Here is a 23671-nt window from a genome sequence, read left to right as displayed (position 1 = left end):
ACCTGACCAACTGTGACATCTATGAACTATAATAATAACCAGCCCAGCAAAAAATAATAAGTGTGTAGTAGTATCATGTTTAACTTATTGATAACATACTATTCTCTAAATAACTTCAGACATTCACAATGGGAAAGAAATCTTGTCTAGTATTGGAAACCGAGCCAAGTGCCCTGCACTAGTGAAGTAATGGGTCTTGGAAGAGAACATACAAGTGCCACTTTCCAAGCCAGCATAACCTCTAGGTACACGCTAATCATTTTTCTTTATAGCCATAGATATCTTGATCCCTCATCAAGAAAACTTTTCTTTTTAGCAGAAGCAAAACATTACAGAAAACTACAGTGCAGAGTAGATATATCTAGAAAACAATTGCTATACCTAAGGCCCAGGAGCTGTTTTGGGAAAGATAGTAGAAATATAAAAATATTATAATAACCTGGAGATTCGGTAATTTGTTGTGAGACTGTCTCTCCTAGTAACGTTAGAGACTCTAAACGTAAATTCTTAATAATATGATTGTCTAAATATGTTCTAAAGAAGGATGACAATAAGACAAAAGTAAAGTGTACCATGAAAAACTCAGGAGGTCTCAGCAGCACACGAAGGACTACAGACAACTAAGCAATATTCAGAGTTGCAGAAATATTCTTCCCTGGTGAAGAACACAACAATAGGTATTTACTACCAAATGGCCAATCCTGAAAGCTTGCAAAGAATTAACATGATTGAGACTGAATATATAATATTTTAATGTATATGTACATACATATATGAATGTGAGGACAATTAATACAAAGAAAATTAGACAGAGAGCAAGGAATGCACTATGGGAGGGTTTGAAGGAGATAAGGCAAGGAAAAATATTATAATTAAAATAAAATCTTCAGACATGAAATAAATAATATGAATTACAATACCTGAATTAAATAAGGAGTTTTGAAAATAAAGCAAATTATTCTGTAGAGACACTCTACAGAATATATGTTCTGTACAATAAGAAATATGTTAACATCATAGAAAGATAGTTTGTAGATTAAAAGTGTTATAAAATGGCAACCGAACATGTCCAATTCTCACAAAGACTTCCCTGGTCAACTCTTGCAACATTTCATAAATCTGAAATTATCTAAAATAGAAATATGAAATAACTGCATTTTAAACCAATGCAAAGAAGATGAATTTACAGAGCATAATAATATTAAAAAATAAGAATGCTTAGAAATACAGTTAAAGACAGATTAAATCTCTTATAAAATGTGACAAAGTCAGTACTAAGAAATCAGTTTAGTTTGATGTGATCCACAGAGCCAGTTCCAACACAGTATAAATTCAAGTCAGCCAGGATTTATTTATAATACTCTAAGTTGATTTTTGATTTCTTTATAGGAAAATAAAAGATGTAGAAATTCAAATATTTAATGAAAAATAAAAGTGTAAAAATACAAATTCTATGATGTCATTTCAGGACTCTGAAGCCTTGGCAAAAAAAAAAAAAAAAAAACAGAACAATAAATAAAAGGAAAGGTCTAGAAAAGCTTCAAATCAACCTACACATACATACCAGTTTGGAACTATTTATTTCTCAATGCAAATTAACCCAGGGAAGTCGGTTTCTTTCTGTCTTTAAAGGGACAGAAGTTTTGCCTTTCATAAGGTGCATTTATTTAGTATCACTCTTTTTCCAATTGGTTTTTTTTTTTATTTAGCACATGAATTTAAGACTGATCTGTGTTCTTTAATGAGTAGTGTTTATAGCAGTAGCAATAATTCATAGAGCTTTGTCATAGGCCATTTATCTATTCAGCTCCTCATGAAAAACATACACACATACATACATACTTACATGTATTTGCATATATATATATATATATATATATATATATACATACATATATAGAGAGAGGTAGATTAGATGGAGATAGAGAAAGAGACAGTGATGCTAGATAGAGATTTATAGATAGATAGACAGATAGATATAGGTATAGATATAAATACAGGAATAGATGATATATATATAGATATAGATATACCACCAGCTTAATTGTGATTTTAAATGAAATAGCATATCTTCTTAGTGTTGTGTTCTAAGTCTTATAAATATCACTAGCCACCAATTGTCAGTGACAAAGAACTAAATCAACTCTCACAAAAATTACAGAGAACACTGCATGATTGATGTTGTAGTAGAAACTTGCATGCACTGATCTAACCCAACCCTAAAGACTATGGGAAACAAGAGAAACTGCAATGTCATCTGTGTATTTAATGATGTACATTAGTTAATATATGATGAATAAATGTCTTTTGTCACAAGTAATGGTTATTTTTTTAGATAAAATTCCCGTAATTTTGATATTTACATTTTTTAAAAATAGACCATTTTGATTCTAGAGATGTTTATGCTAGGTCACTTTTAAAGTTCTCATGAAAAACAAAGCAGAACCTCAACAACAATAATAACGATTAAAAACTAAATTAAAGAATTAAAAACAGCAGCTGGTAGGTTTTTAAGAAGTCCTCTTAAGAAATAGTATATTTTCTTTTCTGGGCTAGAAGTGCTTTCTCCAAGTACCAAAGGTTACTTAACAAAGACCCGAACAGAAGACATGAGCTGTCTCTTTTGAGTTGTTGACCAGTACTGAAAAAAAAAATGTAAAACTGGTTTCTATTGTGCTTGCTTTTCATCTAGAGGTGGAAGGTAAGTCTCTACTGCTGAAGACACCACACATGTGATGATAAGGCCCAAAGGCCACTAAGCTTAAACTGACTTGATGTCCTTTCCCTGAGGACTAGCTTTTATAATTTCATAGGGCACCATGAAAGCTTCCAAAGGAGCAGGGAAACCTGCAATCCTATCAGTTACTCCTATGATCCAAATTAATGACTAGCATGATACAGCTACCCTAAGGGTGAATCAGTAGAACACAGAGCTTGTCAGTAAACTTAAGACCTGTTCCACAAGAGGGATACCATACCTGGTGCTAGAAACCTATATATAGCTAACTACTCAGTGCTGGTAAAATCATGGTTAATGGGGATGAATTTACAATACCTAATTTACCAAACCAGAATATTCCATATATATATATATATGGAATATATATATATATATATATATATATATATATATATATATATATTCAACTTTTTATGGACTCAACAGGTTATATTTAAGAATATACATGTTTATACACACACACACACACACACACACACACACACACACACACACAATTAATGAAAATTAAGCCATGCATTAGAAGGAGATTGTGGACAGGATTATGGACGGTTTTGTAGGGAGGAAAACAAAGAGATAAATGTTGTAATTAAAATAAATATCTCAGAAATAAACAATTAAAAGAAGAACTAATGAGCTATTAAAATGTTACATATGTAATATGATGATATAGGTCATTTAAAGAAATCTTAGGGGAAATTCAGGAGTTTATTTTAATTAAAATATTTTATGGTTAAGATAATAAGCCCATTTAAATAAATGTTTTAATTCTATTTCAATATCTTTACAAATCATTGACTAAAATATAATTGATAAAATTGGTATTTTAATACATTAGCAAATTAAAAGATATTATGACATCGTAAACGTCATTTCTGGCAACTTAGAGAAAAGGATGGATAGACTATATATATTCTGAACACATTTTTAAACATGATGATGATCTATGTATGTTTTATACCATACTTTAAAGTGGGGTGCTAAAACATCAGTTCAAGCTCACAATTTTTCTTTTTTGTTTTCTTTTGTTTTTTCGAGACAGGGTTTCTCTACGTAGTCCTGGCTGTCCTTGAATTCAGTCTGTAGACCAGCCTCGCCTCAAACTCAGAAATCCACCTGCCTCTGCCTCCCAAGTGCTGGGATTAAAGGCGTGCGCCACCACTGCCTGGCTCAAGCTCACAATTTTTGAATTGTTATTGTATCAATATGACAATCAGTTAGAAGTCAATAACATATGAACTACTTTAAGTTGTGACTAATTTTCGCCAGTATAGTTTTTCATATTTCTGGTTTAGTTCCTGTTAAAACATTACCATCTGCATACAACTCATTTTCTATTTGGAAGAAATAAACACACCTTTTCTGTAATTCACATAATCCTTCTTCTTTAGGTTTGATATTTCATTTTTATTTTGGGTATATAGGGTTCTCACTGTACAGTTCTGGATATCCTGAACCTTATTGGGTATATCATTATGGTCTAGAACTTACAGACATCTCCCCACCTTTGCTCCTAAGGTCTGGAATTAAAGGCCTATTTTACTTAATTGATATTCTATTTAAACTGACCTTCGCTGTTACTATATTTGGGACCTATAGACTTTGGTGCTAGAAATACACCCTGTCAAAAGTCAACAGTATCCTGAGGCTCAGAACTTGCAAATAATTAGTAGATGCATGAATAATATGGCAGAGAGCAAGGATGTTAGAGAATCTGATTATGGAGTAATTAACAATGACTAAAGTGTGTATGACAAAATAATAGCTAGAACAACTTGAGTTTGTATTTGAAGAAGCTAAAAGAGAAACTGATGGTTGTTGAGTGAATATATGAATTGTAGGACTATGTCTGTGGCACTAAAGTCTAGATCCAGTATTTTGCAAGTATAGGAATGGCAAGTTGATAGCATCTATCTCTCAGTGAACATAAATCACTTTTGGGAACTGGAAAAAAGTAATTAATGGGCTCAGATGGACCAGAAATCAGGTGATCTGGTCTCAGCTCAAAGTTTTCTGACAAACATTTTGGAAAATATGGAGAAGAGCCTAGATTTGAGTTTAAACATAATGTATTATATGGTATTAATTTAAGCAAGAGATTGACTTTAGGTTATATTTTAATAGTCATGCTAAAGAGCTGTCATGTACAATGAACTATACAAAATGTGTCATGGTTGTGACACTTTCATTACCATGTCTATTTATTTATTGTGCTTCTGGGATAGACCCTTGTACAGGTTATACAAGTATTCTACCACTGAGCTATAGCCTCCATCCACTTTCTAATCATTGTTTTTTGATAAAACAAAATTAAATAAAATAACTCCTTTCTTAGTTACTGTTATATTGCTGTCAAGAGTCACCATAACCAATAACAAACACAGGTGAAAATAATTTGGGGCTGGCTTATGGTTTCAGAGGTTTAGTCCATTATCATCATGGCAGACAGCATGGAGGTACCCAGGAAGATCCTGCAGACATACCTCAGAACTATATCCTGATATGTAGGCTGAGAACATGAGACACTGGTGTTGTTGTGCACACTCTCAGTAATACACTTTCTCCAAAAGGCCACACCTCCTAATTCGCTCAAATAGTGTCACTCCTCATAACTAACCTTCAGCTGAAGAAATGCCTCCATGAAGTCCAGCTGTAAGGCATTATCTTAGTGATGAATGGGTCAGGTGGTGCAACCAATTTGGGGTAGTACCATCCCTGGGCTTGTAGCACTGGGTTCTATAAGAAAGCAGGCTGGGCAAGCCATGGAATGCAAGCCAGTAAGCATCCTTGTTCTCTGCATCAGCTCCTGCCTCCAGGTTCCAGCTTTATTTGAGTTCCTGTCCTGAGTTCCTCCAATGATGGATTATGATCAGGAAGTGGAAGCTGAATAAACTCTTTTCTTTACAACTTGCTTTGTGGTCATGCTGTTTTCATTGCAACAATAGAAACCCTAACTGAGACATTATTCAACTGCAAGGTGAGTTGAAATATTAAGAGCTCATTTTCTATTGAGTAAACAACAGCCATATGGCATCATATCATAGATTAAGCTGTCTGTAGGATGAAAACCCTTGGTAACTGAAGAGAGAAGACAGGAAATGCAAAAGTTTCCAACCTGAGTACTTTGCCTACCAAATTAGAATATGTCCTCTCTCCATATGTCCTCTCTCTGTGAACTCCCTAGGAAGTTCCAGGAACAAAATGACGATTCTTAAGGGACTTTTCTTTTTCCATCTAGTCAAGACAGCCTCATCCTTTACACTGCTCAGAGAATTACTGTGCTTTTTTTTCTGTTACTTTCATCTTCTTTCTTTAGCTATGGCTGCATTCTCTACTGCTACACAAGATATTAAATATATCCATAGGAAATACTCTGCTTAAATGTCACCTTAGTTCCCACTGCCCTTGTTTCTGGATTATGGTATTTTTCAACCACATGAGTCTTCTCACTTCTTTTTGTCATGCACAACACTCCACTATCCTCAGCTTCTGTTTACGTGGTGCTAATATTATTTGCATGTTGACGTTTCTCTTGTGGAAAGGCTTTGCTTTTCCATATAGAATTTGACTTACTTGCCAGTTTTCCTAGACCAACACATTTGACTTTCTTGTGTGTGTGTGTGTGTGTGTGTGTGTGTGTGTGTGTGTGTGTCTATGTGGCACATATCCATGTATGGATTCAACAGTACATCTGTACCCCTATACACTGACAGACATGCCAAATAGAGGAACGTATCTTCTTTAATTGCTCTCTAGCTTATTTGTGGTACAAATTTTCTTCCTAAAACTGGAGTTCCAGGATTGAGAAAGAATAGGTAGTCATCAATACCCAAAGGTTTTCCTCTTTACCGCCCTTAGTGCTTGGGTAACAGGCACACTCCAGATTTTTACATCAGTGCTGGGATTCAAAGTCTGTATGGTTGACTTGAACCATTTTTCCAGATCTTTTTAGAATCTCAGTAACAGAAATAGAGGGTCTTTAGCTTCCTCTCTTTACCATTGAAGTTCATGTCATAGAGAATAATTTATTCAAACAAATTATAGTGAAATGGAAAAAGAGTGGCTATCATTTCTATGTTGACAATAGTAATCAAATAATGAGAATAATTGATAAATGATGAAGTTTTACAAACATATTTGAATGCCATGTCATGTTCTCAATTAAGCATACATTTATAATTTCATATCATCAAAGTTTTATCTCTCTAAAGTAATTATAGCTAGTGACCCTCATTCTAAACATCATAGTAGAAGAACAAACAAACAAACAAACAAAAAACCAACCAGACGAAAACAGCATCAGAGGAACCAATAAAATTAAAGTGTTCTTGATTGATTCTGGCTTATAAAAACCCATTAACTTATTCTAAATAATACAGGGGTATAATGATTTAATATATGCCTGTCCAATCTAAAAGATCCTAACTACCTTAGTAATTGTGATCTTCTATCTCTGAGAAACATTTCTTGTATTTGTAAGACATGTTTTAGTTTGCTTGAACATAAAGGAGAAAGAGTCTCAGTATGAACCTAAAAAAACTGCCCAAGAACTTATAGCCCTTCTCCATCCAACTTATGAGTGCTGGAAGTTACTAGGATGAGATTCCTTATTTGTGTCAAATTCCTAATCTTTGATAAATAAGCAGGTTCTTATCTATTTTTTTATTTGACCTTGAAGGCTATGATAGGAAACTGTTCCTGGGGTAACCAACCCACAGAAGTTGGAAACTGAAGAACAGCTTGCATATTTTTGATAGACTACCAAGAGCTTATATATGCAATGGAAGTCTTGCATCACAGCCTGAATAATCTGATTAGCTAGAACATTACAAAGGGTATTTAATGAACTGGCTAGCTTCCAAAACAAAATAAATATTGTATAGTAATAAAATACTTTGTAACAAAACATTAAATATTAATTAATACATTAATATGATTAGTTCAAAGAAAAATGGTTGTTCAAAGCACTCTTGTGTACCCTGAGGAAAACACAAAACTTAGTAGCTGAGGCCACAATACAATATACGTTGGTCATATAAATTTAAGTGTACCATTTGTCACCATCTATCTGATCAGACACTTCTAAAATTCCATCAGGAGATGTACCTAGCCACAATGGTAAATTCAATATCTTAATGAAATTTTGATCAAATTTCAAGTTTATTCTTCTGTCACTGAGACTCCTTTGAGCAGACACGGGAGGAGGCAACATTTCACTTTTTAGCCTGCCATATGCTAGTATATTTTACTGTAACTTTCTGAAAATATATTTTATCTTCTTACCTTATAATATAAGCACATACTTATCCCTCAGGCCCTCATGTATCTCTGATATTTTAATCATATCATAATCTATTTTACTTTGATTGATTATATATATATATATATATATATGTTTTAAAGCTAACCATTTTGATATTACATTAAATATTATTGAACCCTTCCCTGGGAAAGAATGATTTTGCAGGCTCTTAACAGACTTAGTTGCCTGCAGTTCTTTCTCTTGGGTAGGGGACTCCTGAGTTTTCCGTGATGCACATTAGTACATCTATTTGTACCTCTTTGTTCAGGTAATGTTTAGGCAGTAGTAATCAGTCATACTCAGACTTCCTGAGTGCTGCTTCTCAAAATTCTAGGACACACAATCACATAGCAAACTCCCTGATGCTTTGGGTCTTACAGTATTTTCACTCCATCTACTCCATCTTCTGCAATGATTCTTGAGTGTTTGGTATACAAGCTGTGTTGTGGATAAATCAGTTGGGACTGACATCTACAAGTCTGCATTTTGAGTTATTTCTGTCTATTACGCAGCAAAGTTTCCTTGATGAGGAGTGAGAAGTACGATTATCTGAGGCCATAAGAACAAATATGTAGAGTGTCTCCTAGGATTTGTGGCGGTTCAATCAAGTTGTAGTAGGTATATTTCAAGACCTACAACTTAACCAGTCCTAGGGAGTTGGCTAGGTAGGAGTGTAAATATACAGATATTGTGTAGTTTGGTTTCAGAAAATATCTGAGACCAAATAATATTACTGTACCATAAAATTAAAAATTAAATATAAAAATTATCTATAGGACTTCCTCATTCTAAAGATAGATCTGAAGAAAGATTTTTATTTTATTCCCTAAGCTGATATGAAATCCATCTGTGAGAGCAGGTACCAGATACCTAAATAAACTGAAAATTGTAGCTTCTCAGTAGACATAGGTTTGGAAGGCATCTCTGGCTGTGCATTCATGAAAAAATCATAAAAGATTTTGTGGAATAGGATGATAACCCTTAGTTGGCCTTCTAGAAATGTGAGTAAATGCTTTTTAAAAAAAAAGTTAAGAACCATTTTTAGTTCCTTGGCAAGAGTTACCACAGTTTTCTGTTTTAGATTATTACTCAGTGTGCTACAAAGAACAATGTGTTTACAGTTAGATCTATGAGAGTAGGAGGCTGGGAGATGGAAATGCCTCAGATATGGGTAAAGAAAGCAGAGCAACCAATGAATTGGGTGATTCAAGGGTCATTATATACCTTGATTTACAATTAGCATTGGAGAGTGGGTGTTATCTGTGTCGACAAATACTATATTTTAAACATACTGAGATTGTTAAATGGATGAATTGTCAGAATATATTATATGGGGGAAGTTACATTTTCAGAGTTTAACTGGACTCTAAAATTGTACATTTACTAAAATTGAGCTTTCTGGCATTATTTATGCATGTCAGAAAGTGTCACATCACAAATCAATATTTGTTACAATTTATATTGTTAAGTAGTATAATAAAAATAAATTTTGTTTTACAGATTGACTAAAGGGTTAGAAGTTTGCCAGTGGTCTCTCAAGCACCATGTTTATATTTCCCTGCCCTATTTTTCCCTATCATAGTTGATGTACTTGTATCAACATACTCATTGACAAATGTGCCTCTGTTACTCCATAATTTTACATATTTCTTTTTTCTTTTCTACAGTTTCATTATTCATGCAGTCATACTCATGTCTCCTTATACTCCTCCAGGTTTAATAATCTCTTGGTTTTCAGATTTGGAAAAATTGGAAGCTTGAAGTACTAATTAGACATTTGAATGAAAATTCTTCAATATAGGATTCTCTAATAGTTTTCTCATGCCCACAGAGAATTACCTTCATTAGAATAATAAATTCAGGAGCAAAGTGATGTGCTTATCATGTTTCCACAAGGCCATTGTCTGTGAGCTGAGAACCAGCTTGGTAGTTGAACAGACGATAAGAGATAAATTACTAAAGATAACATTATGGGATTACTTCACTAAGGTATTATTTATTTTCTAAATTTGTTATTTTTTATATTTGCCATGATTGTATTTTTTTTTTTAAAAAACAAAGTCACTTTGTATATACCATAGGTGGCAAGAGCAGTGGGTGGCAATAATATTACTGTAGTTCTTGATGGATATCATTTGTATGTCATCTACAATTCAGTAGAAATTATTCCAGATGTTTCTAATTATAGGATTTTAATATGTTCCATTATAGCTTCTAAATTAGATTTAATTTTCATCATAGAAAAAAGTCAACAATATACTTTAGTAATAAAAAACCCATAGACAAAGTGTTAAAGAACTATCTCTGTAGTTAAGAACTCTTCTTGCACTTTCGGAGGACCCATGTCCAGTTTCCAGCACACATATCCACTTGGAATTTTTGCTTCAGAATAGACAATACCCTCCCCTGATCTCTTTGACTACCAGTCATACATGACATTCATGTGTACAAAAGAATAATATATTTTTAAAAAATATATACATTAACAGTAAGGTTTTCTGATTCAAATAGTAAGATCTTATTAAAAGTATTCTTGTTTTCAATTTACCTATGTTGGGTAAAAACACTTTGGCTTTTCTATATGTGTGGAGTGTTTCCTTGAGTTATCCTTTTTATAATTCTTTAAGGAACAAATATCCATTGTTTTATATGATGGCCTAGAAGATGCTATGATTCCCTGACTCCTCTTTATGCCTCTCAGTACTAAGTCATTCCTTGTGATGATGTCACTTCTGGCAGGTTATTCTCAGGAAGCGCTTTAATTTCTTTTCTCCTGTATTTCATGTCTTTCTGGTCAATTCAGAGAACAATAAATGTGAAAGCAGAACTCTGTGGCCTTTCAAATGGACACTTACCTGGTACAAAGATGCCATGGTAACCTTTTGACACAAAGTACTCACTGCTTAATGATTTTTAATGCTTTTGATAGAATTGTTGATAACTATCACTTTTGAAAAAAAGCTGAAATCTAACCTATGTTGGTAGGTCAAAAGTAAGGAGTCCAAAGGCCAAAAAAGAAAAATCACCCAGTATAAATAAGATAGTGGTCTATTTATGAAACCTCTGTGTTTTCTTTTTTTTTTTTCAAAGAATACTTTCTTCTCCAATAGCTTCATTTTTCTTTCAGAAAAATTCCACATATGAATTCTCATTCATTCTGAGGTTAATAGTACATCAGTCAATTCGAGGCCTCGCTCTGTGCTTGTTAAAGAGTAGGAAAATCAAACACATGCCTGTAGTGTGACAAAACTTTTCCTGGGTTGACGAACAGATGCTACTACCCCATATAAAGATCAACAACACAGCAATGTACAGATGACTTGAAAGCCCAACTTGGTGACTCACTGTGTTTTACTGGAGACACTTATAGGAGTATTGGTAAGAGGTTACTTATAGGAGCAAAAGGGACTCAAAGACAACTAGACTGCTTCGTTACCAAACTCACCAAGCATGGGTGGCAGCTCACAATATTGGAATTTGGTTCACACTGTGTAGTCTACAGGTAGCTCGCCAGGTTGGTGTCATTTCTAAGTGACTCAGCTGGTATAAACGTCTTCCAGACCACTGTATTAGTTTCTGCTTATTCCAGACAGCTTCTCTGGGCTAAGTGTCTTTGAAGTTTTGATTGTCTAAATGTCTAAATTTCTCTCCTTTTTCTGAAGAGGAATCTCAGCTTTTACTTGCTATTTTGTAAGGTAGTGGGGGAGGGGGCTAGTGAATCTGACCAGTTTCAGGGACTTCCTGAAGCTATTTTGATTTCTTTACCTTCCTGTTTAAATAGTTTTCTTAGGAGGGAATGTTTTAATATTCAATTGTTTTAATATTCTAATTTAATATTCTATTGCACACAATGCTATTATTTAACAGGTTAGTTCTGACTAAATGAGTTTCATGCTGTCTTCCATCGAGAGAGAAATTTTAAGAAAAAGAACTAATTGTCTAAATAAATAATTTAGAGGAAACAATTAAATAGCTGAGTTACTCTTAGTTTGGCAGCATGTTAAAGATAAAAATAGATATAAATTCATCTAATCTGAAGATTTTAAAAATTACATAAATTCACTTTTCTTGAATGTCAGAGATTACATATCCATGTTTTAAATCAAATGTGACCATGCTTGGGTTGTAATAATTTTCACCTCAATACTCAGGAAGAAAAAGAAAAAAATTCATTCACTAATTAATTAAACATTGACAGGGTGGAGAAATGCCTCAGCAGTTAGGAATGCTTGCTCATTTTTCTAGAGGATTTGAGTTTGATTCCAACCAGTCGCATCAGTAGCTCACAATTTCCCATAGATACAACTTCACAAATCTAACTTCCTCTTCTTGCATCTATGAAAATAAACACATGTGACAAATTCACACAGACACTGACACAAACACATACTTAATGAAATACACTTTTTAAATTTTTTATAAATGAGTGGGGAAGACAAAGACACATCTGTGATGGTGGAAGTTACCTTTGTAAGTTTTCTTAGTAGGCCTGACTGTGTTGAGAGCTCAAAGCTCAAACATACTCGTAATCAGCTATTCCCTAGAGAGCTAGTTAGAATGGCGAGTGTATGGGATACACTTTATACATTCACCACTCTTAATGGAAAAAACTCCAAATCTGATCCTACTTTCCTGTGTCTGATGCACTTCATCAGGAAAGAAAGGATGAATCACCAACACAGTTTACAACTGCATTGCTTTTCTGAAAGGAATGTTAGTAGTGATTGAACATGCTTTTTCTTTGTATTAGAACCTTTTCAAATGTTGTGGGTAATGTTGTAGTATGGGATCTTAAACAATTATATAGAATTAAGCGAGTTCCCCCAAGTAATAGCACTGATATTCTGAGGGTTTTTGAAACCAATTATATATATATAAATTATGAAAATTTACATGGTATCAGTTTATCTTTGTTGTTGATTTTTTTATTTAATCCAATTTCAATTTATTCAATGATATTTATTTATTTATTTATTTATTTATTTATTTTTGGACATAGCCTATGCCTACCCTTTGTGTGTTGGTTCTGTTTGTTGTGCTTCTCCTGCTTTGCTGAGTCAGACAATTGTTTAAAACTTGTTTTCCCAAACAGATCTGTCATCTTTTTCTAAGTAGGATGAAAGGATGAAAAGCATATATAGGCAACAGATGATGCTTCTCTCTGTGAAATGAGCCATGTCCAGCATCTATCTGGATGTTTCCCGTTCTGTGCTTCCTGTGTGACTTCATTTTTAATGAAATGCTTTTTCTTGTTGCTGTGGTTGTTCTATACATATTCTTAGGACAGTAGTTTCTGTCTGTTGATGCTAGACGCTTGCATGTGCTATTTTTTTTGTTTTCTCTCTCTTACATATTGATAATATATAATATTAATATTGATAGTGATAAGCTTATCCATCATCTACTTAATCATATCTGCATTAAAGTTCTTTGGTTGAATATACCTGAAGCAATTTCTAGTTTGCCTGTTAGTAAATAATGATTAAAATGTATTTATCATAAATTCAGTCTCATGATTTACCTAACTAGATTCATAGTAATATATAATACTGATATTCTATTTTAAGGATTCTATTTTTAAAATATATAAATAACAGACCCATGTTTTTTATTGTTGTTGTTCTTTATTGTTAGGCCAAATTAAACATTTTCTCCTGGATGTCTTTCAACTTCTGAAGTGCTCTTTCCAATGGCATATATGTAAATCTCAATTGTCTATTAAATAATTTAAGCCTATTAATTCTCTCAAAACTGAGAATGTGCTGTATTAACTATCTAGAAACATGAACCTAGTTTTTTTTTCTGTAATTTTGCATACATCCTACATTAGTCAAAAAGCAGTGCAAAATACCCCACTTATTTCTACCTCGTTCATATTTCCCAGGGATATTTTCATGTTCTTATTGTCATTGAATCTGTCCCTCCTTGTCCTCCACATTAAGTGTAATTTTCTCCAGCTTTCTCAACAAGTATCTGATTCTTTCCCTTTATCTTTCCAAAAAATTAATTTTAAGAGCCAACTAAAAAATAATTACTTCTGTAGCCACAGTCCAGTATTCAAAGAGCAAACAAAATTTCATTTCCTAGGATTTCACACGCTAGGACTGTTGTTTGCACAAAGCACTTTCCTTTCATTTCACATGAATCAGATTTTTCCATTGCATTCTTATTTTCTTTCCCGAAGCTATCCTAGCTTCTTTTGCGTTTAAGCCTCTCATCTTTTAGAGTTCTTTAACTTACTTCTGCTTTCATTTTTTTCTGCCTTCTATCCTTTATTTCCTTTGCTCCTCACTTTCTTTTCTCTCTTTAGTACTCTCTCCATTTCACTATCTCCCCTAATTAAGAGATATTTCGTTTACATTGTCGTTGTTGAATAACAAATTGTTTAAATTCATCAGTTCAGTGGGTAACTTACTGTACATGATAGTTTCTGTAACTCAGACATCTAAAATCCAAATTATCTAGCCTTCTCACCTAAGAATCTTTTACAAAATTCAATCATTTCAAAGCTCAGATGGGCAAAGCTCTGACACAGACTCTCTGGATTCATAACCTCATATATTTCCAGACTCCGGCCTTGGCTTCTCATCTAATTCCTTTGCAGATGGTTTCTGCCAAGTACATCTGACAGCACAGTAGCTTTCTTGTCCAGAGGGATAAACATGATGGGGAACAAATGCCAACACAGTGAAATTCAGTGTATTCTCCCTTTAAATTGGCATCCTACCATTTGTGCTGCACCCTTTCGAAATAGAACTACATGCAGCAGACAGCTGAAAGGAAGAGTCATTCTGAGGAGGTGGGAATCAACAGGTCCCTTCTAAACGTTGTCTGCTCCAGAGCTTTGCAATTCAACAGAAACTGCAAAATTACTAAGTTTTCATTAGGGAAGTTGTTAGATAAGCCAGGTACAGCTGGCTTTCTACCTGGATTTGGGAAAATGGCTAAGCGATGTTGTACAGTAAACATTTCAGTCCAGATTTGACAAAGGCTTTTGGGTGTGTAGGGTCATGCATGTAAACATATTTAAGCAGTATTTCATGGAAACAAGGAGATACAGGTCATGATATAAAAACTATTTTGTTCTTGTTGTTCTTATTAAAGAAATGCTTTTTTGATTTGGAAAAAAAGTGTTTGGTTTCAACCAAAGAAATGGCTAAATTACCAAGGTAATGTATTAATGTGGAAACTAGCTGCCAGGTTTTTCCAGCATTCCTTAACCCCTACCTGTTACAGGGTCCTCCGGGCTTTTGCACCTGCTTGCTACTCTGACATCTGAAATTCAGGGGTCTAGGCTACTCTTCCTTATATAATACGACCATTTTGTTTACCTGCCCTCCTTAAACCTGTGGGCCTTCTGGCTATCACACCTGTTTCCCTTGTTCTGCAGGACCCTGCTCACTCCCTCTGCCTACTCTGGACTTTCCCAAATGTCGTTGTCTCTGGTTTTTCTCTCCCAGATGTCTACAATAGATTTTCTCTTCTACCATGTTAGGAGTGGTGGTGTCCTGTTTCCTTTCTATTTAGTTTTTTTTTCTTCCCTGTTCATTTAACCACTAATATATTTACTGTGAAAGCATTAAAAATTGTGTTTGGAGAGACTGAACAGCAAACCAGAAAGCATGAATGGTACAGACCTAGGCCCTCTGCACATAAGTAACAATTGTGTAGCTTGGTGTGCCTATAGGATTCCTACCAGCAGGAGCAAGGGGTGTCTCTGTCTGTTACCTGTCTTTGGATCTCTCTCCTCTAATTGGAGTACATTGTGCAGACTCAATAGAAGAAGATGCACCTAATCTAACTGCAACCTGAATTTCCTAAAGTGTTAATCTGTTTATAATTTAAAATATCTTCTTAAAAAGGTTAAAGATTTTGTAAAGAAATAAATTGGTACTTTAACAAAGAAGAGATAAAGTAGAAGTATTTCAGAATATAGAAACTTTATATTCATAATGAAATGTATAGATAAGGCAAAGAAGAATGTTAAATGCATTTCACCAAGGCAGGTGAACATCCATGGGAGGCCTCCTCTTTTCTGAATAGAAAGAAAGAAAGGGTGGAGGAGGGAAGATGGAGGGAGGGAGGGATTGGGAGTAGAGAAGGAATAGGCAGCTATAGGAACAATAGAAATAGATTCAGCTGTAAAACTAGACAGTAAACCCAATAATGAGACATATAAGAACACAAGATTGTGGTTTGTATCTTCTAGTGGTTGCTGAAAATTTTATTTATTTCTAAAGCAATGATGCTAGTTTAGAAATGGAATGGGAAATGTTGCAAAATGTTTTTGAAAATATAAATAAATTTTCATATATACAGAAACACTGCAATGTGAACACGATCTATAAAGGATATTGATCAACTCCAATATTTCTTACATGCTTACGCTTACTCTTTTTGGTAGTAAGATCAACTTTAAAAGTCACATTTTAGTCCTGTGCTGTTTCTGTGCTTGGTGTTATTATTTTCAGATGTAAAGATTTAAATGTTCCCTTTAGTAAGACTATTCTAGACTGTTCTCTAGAAGATGATTACAATTTTCAGGTTCCAACTTGCTCAGAGTAACTCTCTCCAATATAGTTCGTAAGTTATAATTGCTCTTTTTATATTACTTCTAAATTCTCAAAAGATTTTTGCTATTATGTATTTTAACAGACATATAGATATATAGTTTTTATATAAAGAGACATTTTTATTTAAATTCATTAGGATCCCTGTTACCATGCTGTCCAGTTTTTTAATTTTCAAAACTTAATCCTGGTCCCTTAGAGCCCAACTCTATGAAGCAATTAATGTGACAAAATCATCCCTGCTGAGGTGTTAATGAATGGTAATGAAGTCAGTGACACACCCCATTTGCATACTTTATTTGCATTTTTAAAGAACCTTTCTTAGACTATCATTATTAAAAGAAATAAAATAAAATAAAATAAAATAAAATAAAATAAAATAAAAACAACAACTAAAGCTGGTTGATCACCAAACTGGAGACCTAAAATGGGCTCTACAGAGGCAAAACTGTTCTGCATTCTACTGAGGGTGAGGTAAACACTCGCTGAGCTGAGTCTACTGCTCGGAAGAAAACATTCTCACAAACTGCCTTGTAACTTTGGACTTCTATGAGAATTCGCTCAAAACGCAAGAACAGACAGATAAATATTGTTTCCTCATGTTTGCATTTCAAAGTCAGTGGTCAAAAAGAGGATCACGTTTATCATAACAAAACTTGAGACTCAAACCACACAAAGCCTTCTGAAATAATCCCTGAGCTGCGCCTACTCCACTGAGGTTCAGACAGTATCTTTCAGGTCTAAGATCACAGTGAAGTGAAATACCTCTCTAGGTAGCTTGCATCACGCAGACTAGACTGCTATGCTAATAGTATATATTTTTCCAAATTTATATTTCAGTTAAGCTCAGGGTCTGAGTATCTTTTTAAGAATGTCCAATAAATTCTTAAATAACAGAAACATCATTTTTGTACTGAGTAGAAAGCACAGCTTCTGGGATTCCATCTTTCCTTTAAAAATGTTTTAAAGATTATGTGTCTCTGTATTACATTGTGTGTAATATCAATTTAAGTTGTTCCTCTTTATTTTATTAATATTCATGCAGGGAAAGTTATATAGGCAAAGTGAATGTACGCACCTTGTTATTCTTTCACTTCAAAAACTGGCATTGGGCAAAAAAATAATATTTGAATAAAACCGTGAAAAACAAAACTCCATTTTCTCAAATAAATTCATTTCCAAATATCTTAATTATTTTGAGTTAGTTTTGTACACGTCAGTATTTTAATCTTTTGCTTTTATTCTGGTGTTTTAATCAGAATTTATTTCCTATACTTTCCGTATTTCTGTGATAGTTGTATGATATTATATAAGTTGCTATATCTAAGTGTTATTTCCAAGTCGCCCTTGTCTTATTATTCTGTATGTTGAAAATGATGTGATTTAACTGTAATATTTACTGCATCAAGACTACTTACAACTACACATTAGAACACCCATTCCTTTCTCTTTAATTATTAAACCCACACAGGCAAAAAGCTCAATAGTTGTTTTTAGGAAAAAGGCCAAGATACATCAATACTCTATTCAGAACAAAATTACCAGGGATGAAGTTAATTTACAAATACTATCATTTCATGAATCAGACCGTTCTTGCCAAGGAAAAATCCTTAAATCTGATGTAAAATCAATTTTTATTTATAATTTGAATAGATATTGGATGATAATGATATACTGGATAAAGGGCAATCAAGAAGGTTCACAATATTCCTACTAACAAGCCTCTTTTTGTGTTAGTCATTGTAAGGCATGAAGGTTCACCACAGTGCATGTGTATGTTGCAAATGTCACTTTTATTTCCTCAGATGAAGTGATGAGATTAGAAGGAATACAAAGCTTGAGGTGAGTCCAGAGCAGTTCCTTCTCTGGTCTAACTATTCTGAGGCCTAGTCCTGGAAGCTTTGAGCCTCATTACAATCTAATCTTCCAGTTGGATGGATTCATCTTGGCTTTTTTCAGCTTCTCACTGAATTGCTCTGCTTGACCTCAAACTCTGGCAGTGTGTTCTATTTTTCTGGCTTTTTCTAACTTCATCTGCAACCTGACTTTGTAAAATTTCTCTCTCCCTCCCTCTCTCTCTCTCTCTCTCTCTCTCTCTCTCTCTCTCTCTCTCTCTCTCTCTCTCTCTCTCTCTCTCTCTCTCTCTCTCTCCTGCTCACTTAAATCTCTGCTCTTCCCTGTGCTGTTATACTAAGTATTAAGTGTATTCTATCTCTGACCTATTTTGCGAAATCTTTCTCTGATTAACCACTTTGCCTCTCTAGAAGTCACTTTCAAAGATGGCTGCTTCTTTTTACAAACTAACTTTATCTTCATTGTTTGGGATTAAAGATTATTTACTAAGAAATGTGACTGTATTCCAACAAGAGAGAATAAATGTGTATGCTTCCAGCCAGATCATGCAGACAACCTGACTTCATCCCCAGACTCCACACAGTGGAAAAAGAAAACTAACATCCACAAGTTGTCCCTCTTACCTCTAGACATACGCCATGGGAGGAGCAAGCCCACCCCCTCCATATGTACAAATAAATAAAGTTTTAAATAAAAAGGAATTGATGATGGGAAAGTTTGTACAGTGTTCCTACTTCTGCATCTGAGGTGAGCCTTGGGTCACTCAGCAACAGGGACAACAATTCTACAAGAGGTGACAACTTTGATTAAGAGTGATAAAACTTTGGAATTAACTTCTCTGTTTCTCTGCTATGGTTATTACAAAGTATAACCATAGCAATAAAGCAGAGACAGTGGCTATTGATTCTTTTCTACCTATTATAGATACTTTTGGTGAATGACTACTAACAGTGAGAAACACACAGAGAGCTATAATTGATACATGTGTTGAAATTATTTCGAGCTACACCAAATTTAAGTAGTAGACAAATACCATTAGCAAGACAAATTTCAAAAAATCTTTGATGACAAAAATTAAGACATGTAGGAGCAATGAACAAATTCAACCAAAGGAATAAAATTAAATTTTTTATAAGGATCTTTACCTTTTATAAGGATCTGGGGTATATCAAATATATAATAAAAATTACTAAAAATGGCCCATGGGAAAATGCTAAATTGAAATATTTGTCACCATAAAAAAACATTTTTCCAAGATGCCAAATAGCACAAAAACCTGCAATCAAAGGATAAGTAAATTCCTCAGTAAATTTTCTAGCCTCTGAAAATATTCCTTTAATTAAGGTTAATAGAGTGAATTTCTGATATAAGAGTAGCTGATCTTATTTTTTAATGGAAACTTCAGTTCTATATTTATTTAATGACATTATTAAACATTTTATAATGTGAGAGGGAATTACTATTTACCTTTAATGCCGCTAATAAAAATTAAACCTAGCATATAACATTGAAGTGCCTCACTGTGTTAAAGATCTAACATGAGACTACTAGTTTATTTCAGAAACCTCATTATATCTTTTTGAAAATACGGCATATTTTTAAGTTTATATTTTAAATAAAATGAAATAGAAATTAGGTCTTCTTTAAGCAACAGCAGACCCTTTCTTAAGCACATTCATGGTGTTGTTTCTAAATGTTTATGAAACAATCATATTAGATTTGTTTTTCTGAAAATTTCTTAAAGATGAAAAAGACCCAAAGGGATTTAAAGTTTTCCTGATCATTCAAATATAAGGTAATTATACATCTTTGGTTATTTATCTCATGACAATACAGACAAAAAATTATAGAGCTGTCACTAAAGACAGGATACTGGCTACTTTTTTAGCAAGCATTACAACCTTCCAAAAGAAGGATTAATAGTATGGGGGTGGGAATGGGAGAAAATGAAGAAACAACACCACCAAAACTGTTAGCAACATCTTTTGCTAACCTACTGTTGTTTTCCAGTGTTTTCAGTCTTGAGGACTAAGCAGGCTCTGTGTTTTTCATGACCATGGATCCATTCTTTCCATAAAGACCTGGCTTGCTAGCTCAGGACTTTTCACATTTCATTAGCATCTTGCTTGAAGCATCCTAGGTGTCTTCTGTGCTTCTTCTATTGGTTATCACCTCTTAACTCACTTCAGATTCCTTTAAAAATGTGTTAAAATGCTTCATTCTGTGCTGTCACAACTCTAAGTTTTCACCTTAGTTGGACAACTTTGCTGTAACAACTAGGATATTAGGAGGAAGGAAAGCATATGTGATCAAAACTTATTTTTATTCTTCTCTCACAATACATCTTAACTGCAATCCCCCCTTCCACTCCACCCAGCTCTTCCCCACATCCCCTCTCCCCCATATCCATTGCACTTCCATTTTCCTTCAGAAAAGGGACGGTTTCCAGTTGATATCACCCAAATATAGGATAACAAGATGGTCTAGGCACAAACCCTCCTATCAAAACTTTTTAATGGGCAGGACTTAAATAATGAATTATTTCTGTCTTTTATGAATTGCATTCCTTTTTCTGTCTCTCTCCCTCACCCATGTGTATGTATGTGGTGTGTGTGTGTGTGTGTGTGTGTGTTTCTATCCATATTCATGGTTTACATTGTAAGTCAGAAGACAACTTGTAGGAATTGTTTTCTACTTCCATCATACTGGTGGTCGAGACCAAATTCAGGTTGTCTGATTTGACAGGGAAAACCTTTAACCACTGAACTAATCACCTGACCTGCCTGCTTTTCTCCTCTCTCCCTTTCCCTCTCTTCCTTCCAACCCCTCTCTTACTCTCTCCCTCTCTCCCTTCCTTTCTCTATCCCTCCTTTCCTTGCTCCCAGCCTTCCTTTCCTTTCCTTCCTTCCTTCCTTCCTTCCTTCCTTCCTTCTCTCCTTCATTCCTTCTTTCTGCCCTTCCTTCCTTCCTTCTTTTTTGTTTGATCTAATGAGCAAAAAATTTCAAGTTGTTATGTGCCCTGGAAAGGGCAGAGAGCTTTGTTACATAACCCCCTGTGTTTCCAAACTGAAAAATCTACCTAAAACTTCCCATGATAAACTTTCCTTATTCTTCTACCTATTACTTTTTTTTAAAATTAAGAATAAATTTTCATCTAAATTGTGTTACAATTTCTTTTTCAGAATTACTCTACTGGGTTTCTGGCTGCGAGAGCATCATAATGAAGAGACTCTTTTGTGAATTCACAATTCCTAGTGACAGTCTTGGCAGTGGTTCTCATTAGTTGTGTGAATAACAGCAAATAATTTAAGCTTAATAACCTTAAGCTTATTCTTTTATCAGTGGGAATAGTACCTATTTACCTCACTAGCAGTGAGGATTAAGTGAGAAATGAATATTAAATGCCCTGCCAGGCATTTAGTCAGAAATCTAAGGACTGTATATGAATCATTCAGCCAAATCCCTTGGCTTTCTCTTACTTTAAGTCCAATTAAAGGAGATATATAGCAATTGAATAATGTAGAAATAAAAGTATATAATTATTTTGAATAAATAAATGCTAAAGGGAAATTAAAACAAATGCTAAAAAGTACGATGTCATAATATATGAAACATAATTTAACTCAAAAATTTATGAAAATATAAATAAAGTAGGAAAAAAGAATAAAGCATGCACTTGAGTATTGGTGGAAGGAACATGGATAGGTTTCAAGTTTATTCAGGGATAGTCAAGAAAGACTTCACTCAAACAATGGATGAGCAGAATCTAGAAGGTATAAGGACAGACACCAGGTGAATGAAGAAAAATGTAAAGAAAGAATGCAAGACATAGCTTCTGATGTGAGAAAGAGCACGGCATGTTGTCAAGAATTAGCCAGCACGCAAGTGTGTCTAGTGAATCATCAGTCAAGAGAGAATAAAGTGAGAAGCTCAGAGTGGTGGCTAGAAGGGTATATACTGAAGAGCTTTGTAAGCCAGGATCAAGCCTGTCACTTTTGCTTATGAAGAAGCACAAGTCCCTGGACATTCTCTACACTCTGCTCGCTTCTTTTTTTTTTTGAATATTCATTCTGGCTTAAGCACAGAGAACAGACTCTTTGAGACAAGGATAGGAACAGAGAAAAGAGGTAGGACATGAAGCAATATTACAGATCAAAATCTCACAGTGGCTTAGATCATGGATATCTGTGTCCTTGAGGAACTGTTGAGAGAGCTGGGATGTTGCACTTGTTTCCAAGGATAGAACTATGTTTAATATGGTATAATGGGAAGAGGGATGTGAGATGACTCCAACATTGTTGTCTTATGTGATTGGAAATAGTAACTCAGTATTAACTAGCATATGGAAAGTTTCAACAGGTTAAAATCAAGAGCTTTTGCATGTCAGGTCTTAGTTCCTGTGAAACTTCATTGTGACATTGTTGATTAATAGATTTTGTCATAATATGCATTGTGATATATTTAAGATTAATTATCTCATAAATAAAATATACATTCATAAGACTATGTAAACTTGCCAACAATATAGACGCAGCTAGAATGGCAAGATACTGAACTACAGTGAATTAGCAAATATTGTGTCTTGCTAGTTGTTAATTCAGCCATTATATTTGATTTCTGTACAAGAAATAAACAGCCTTACCAATATCATACTTAAAATCTCCTTTTTGACTTTTCCTGATGATATTTAAAAACATCTATTAAATTTAGATCAGACTCCCAAGGACACAACAAACACCTTTCCTATTTATGTAGCTTGGTAAAGTTATTAATTCAAGTATCATTACTTACAGAAGCATAGGTAACTTATTAGTAACTCAATAACTACAAAAATAAAAAAAATTTATGTGTCCCCAAGCAACTATTAGTTGTTTATATATCCCAGAGAATGTCAGGACCTTGCAAAATCCTCACTGCTACAAACCTTATCTATATGACCTCATTCATGACTATGACTTTGAGACATTTTCTTCCTAGCAACCATTATGTATAAATTATTATGGAGTGTTGGGGTCTCCTATGTTACTTACCTCCATGAGGAACATTAATGATCTCACTATTGTGCAGTTTTTGTGTGGCAATCACAGCTGCTGAGAGTTTAGAAGTACATCAACCTTGTCATGTCTAGAGAATGCTATTTCATTTCAAAGATATAAAAACTCTTCATAGATTCTCCCAAGGCCTGCAGGGGTTGTTCCATTTATT

At 34.1% G+C, this 23671-nt stretch overlaps 1 protein-coding gene across 2 annotated transcripts in view; it reads right to left on the bottom strand.

The window, feature by feature from the left end:
- The window catches only part of LOC117722690 (uncharacterized), a 52624-nt gene that overhangs the window by 13720 nt on the left and 15233 nt on the right, over window positions 1-23671 (bottom strand). For both annotated transcript variants that reach the window (XM_076914654.1, XM_076914653.1), the window contains one exon: window positions 573-655. The gene's annotated coding sequence lies outside the window, so the exon portion shown is untranslated. The remainder of the gene's footprint in view (window positions 1-572; window positions 656-23671) is intronic.

This window comes from Arvicanthis niloticus, chromosome 17 (genome assembly GCF_011762505.2).
Source record: "Arvicanthis niloticus isolate mArvNil1 chromosome 17, mArvNil1.pat.X, whole genome shotgun sequence".
In the NCBI taxonomy this organism is placed as follows: domain Eukaryota; kingdom Metazoa; phylum Chordata; class Mammalia; order Rodentia; family Muridae; genus Arvicanthis; species Arvicanthis niloticus.
This window is presented reverse-complemented; position numbering and strand designations above follow the sequence as displayed.